The sequence below is a fragment of the Octopus bimaculoides genome, chromosome 18 (genome assembly GCF_001194135.2).
Source record: "Octopus bimaculoides isolate UCB-OBI-ISO-001 chromosome 18, ASM119413v2, whole genome shotgun sequence".
In the NCBI taxonomy this organism is placed as follows: domain Eukaryota; kingdom Metazoa; phylum Mollusca; class Cephalopoda; order Octopoda; family Octopodidae; genus Octopus; species Octopus bimaculoides.
Window position 1 is genome coordinate 3,627,953 of NC_068998.1, and position 2,889 is coordinate 3,630,841.

Consider the following 2,889-nt stretch of genomic DNA (forward strand, 5'->3'; position numbering starts at 1 on the left):
AAAAGAGAATAGAGAGGTAACGGGATAGAAGAAAAAGGGACAGAAAACGGGAAAAAAGGATGAAATTTAGGAGACGAGAAGAAAACTATTTGCAGCAAATTTTAGCACAAGGTCGGCAATTTTAACAGGAGGGGATTCTTGAGTACATCATCTGCAGTACTTGACTGGTACTTTATTTTTAGCCGTAGAATTTAAGCACAAAACGCAAACCCGGAAGAATTGCCTCTGAGCATTTTGTCCGACGCTCTGACGATTCTACAGTCACCGCAGAGAAGATGAAGAAGACAAAGAAGAAGGAATAAGAGGCGAAGAAGAAAAAGGAGTAGGAGGAGGAGAAGACGAAGAAGAAGAAGAAATAGGAGGCGAAGAAGAAAAAGAAGAGGAAGAACATGAAGAAGAAGGAGGAGGCGAAGAAGAAGAACAAATAGAAGAAAGGAAGAGGAAGACGAAGAAGAATAGAAAGAGAAACAGAGAGTACTGGGCAGAAGTAAGGAAGAGGGTAAGAGTAAAGAGAGAGGAGGAGGTGGAATAGTAGTAGAGAAAGAGAAGAGAAAGAGAAGAAGAGAAAGAGAAGAAGAGAAAGAGGGAAAAATACAGTAAATGAAAACAAAATCAAAGAAAAGAAATAAAAATATAAAATAAAATAAGTAAAAGGTTAAAGAGTAAACCAGAGGGAAAGAAGAAAGGCGAAAGAAGGAGGAAGAGGGGGAGTAGAGCTGTAAGGGAGGGAAGAGGCTAAACAGACAACGAGAGGGAGTGGTGGAAGGTAACAAGAAACATGGGAGGGAAAGGAGGGTAAGTAGAGAACGAAAGAAGGGGAGGAATGGTTAACCGAGAGGAAGAGCGGTGGGAGGGAGGGTGTTTGGTTGTTGGAGTGATAAGCACCGAAGTTTCGTTGATGTTGTTACTCTGTCAATGTGACGACGATGGGTGGATGTAAGTACTTTGTGCTTATAGTCATACTGTGTGTGCGTGTGGTGTGTGTATGTTATGTGTGTGTGTGCGTATGACATACAAATATGAAATACATGTTATGTTATATATAGTATGTATATGTATGTATATTATATTCATAGTTATGTATATCTAATCCATGATATATATGTATAAATTATATATACAATGTATATATATTGGATATAGTTTATATAACATTCCTGTATATCTATCTATCTATCTATCTATCTATCTATCTATCTATCTATCTATCTATCTGTCTATCTGTCTATCTGTCTATCTATCTATCTAATCTATCTATCTATCTATCTATCTATCTATCTATCTATTTGTCTGTCTATCTATCTGTCTATCTGTCTGTCTATCTGTCTGTCTATCTGTCTATCTATCTATCTATCTATCTATCTATCTATCTATCTATCTATCTATCTATCTATCTATCTATTTGTCTGTCTATCTATCTGTCTATCTGTCTGTCTATCTGTCTGTCTATCTGTCTGTCTATCTATCTGTATGTCTGTCTGTCTACATACATAATGCAGAAGATGTATATAATGGTACACATACACACATACCTATACATATGTATACACACACACTATATATGTTTACATACATGCACAGTTTCATACATATGTCTATTTGCGTGCGTTGGTGTGTTTATGCGCTTCTGTGAGTGTGTGTGTGTATTAGTGTGTGAGTGCGTGTTTGATTGTGTGTGTTAGTGTGCGTGCGTGCTTGTGTGTGTGTGTGTGTGTGTAAGTTATCAGCCGCTAATTAACAATTTTCTTTTTGTAGCTGTTGTCATTCGGATTAAGTTGAAAACAACGAATTAGAACGGGGATCCACCCCCTTTTCTTTCTTTCTCTCTCTCTCTCTCTCTCTCTCTCTCTCTTTCTCTCTTTAACTTCTCTCCCTCTCTCTCCCTCTCTCTACCCTTCTTCAAGTCTCTCTCCCTCTCCCTCTTTCCTCAGTAACTTCACTCTACTGTTTCTGGTAAGAAATTACATATTTTTTTCCTATTTTCAGACAATGTTTTTGCTTTTCTTTCTGTCCGACTTTTCTATTAGTCTTTCTCATCTCAGTCTTCATTTCCCATCATCATCGTCTTCATCATCATCATCATCATCATCATCATCATCATCATCATTGTCGTCATCATCATCACCACCATCATCATCACCATCATCATCATCATCATCATCATCATCATCATCATCATCATCATCACCATCACCATCATCATCATCATCAGGTCCTTATCTTATTTTTGATCACATCGGGGCCCTCTTGAGACGGGTGAGAGAACGATCGAAGGAGTACCAGTTATATTACCGGGTCCTTTTAACCGACGATCCACCGCCCACAAAACCTCTGACTTTTTGTCTCTAAAGAAGTCGTTATTTATTTATTTTCGTTTTGTTGTCATCGTCATCATTGTTGTTGTTGTTGTTATTCTCGTTGACGCTGACGTTGTCGATGTTCTCATTGTTGTTGTTGTTGTTGTCGGTGGTGGTGGTGGTGGTGGTGGTACTTTTGTTGACGTTGTTGTTGTTGTTGTTGACATTCTTTTACTTGTTTCAGTCGTTATTCGACTGAGGCCATGCTGGGGCAACGCACTGAAGAATTTTGAGTCGAATGAATCGACCCTTGCACTTATCATTTTTAAAGCTTGGTACTTGTTCTATCGGTTTCTTTTGCCGATCCGCTAAGTTACGGGCACCTGAACACATATAACTTCTTTGTTGTAATGTTCTATATTTAAGAGATGAGGAATTATGTACATTATTTTTCGATTTCAAGCAATGACCTGAACAATAACAATAATAATAACAACAACAACAACAACAACAACAACAACAACAACAAAAATAATAATAATAATAATAATAATAATAATAATAATAATAATAATAATAATAACAACAACAT

The 2,889-nt window shown here is 37.2% G+C and overlaps 2 protein-coding genes across 4 annotated transcripts in view; one reads left to right on the plus strand and one right to left on the minus strand.

Annotated features, from left to right (window-relative positions):
• The window catches only part of LOC106880593 (uncharacterized), a 36,223-nt gene that overhangs the window by 18,479 nt on the left and 14,855 nt on the right, over positions 1-2,889 (minus strand). The window lies entirely within an intron of this gene.
• The window catches only part of LOC106880596 (CUB and sushi domain-containing protein 3), a 20,597-nt gene that overhangs the window by 9,500 nt on the left and 8,208 nt on the right, over positions 1-2,889 (plus strand). Inside the window, exon 1 of one of the 3 annotated variants that reach the window (XM_014930604.2) lies at positions 859-936. The exons of 1 other annotated variant lie outside the window; for it this stretch is intronic. The gene's annotated coding sequence lies outside the window, so the exon portion shown is untranslated. Of the gene's footprint in view, positions 1-858; positions 937-1,766; positions 1,954-2,889 lie in introns of those variants that run through there. One more of the 3 variants, XM_014930606.2, reaches the window with a different exon arrangement.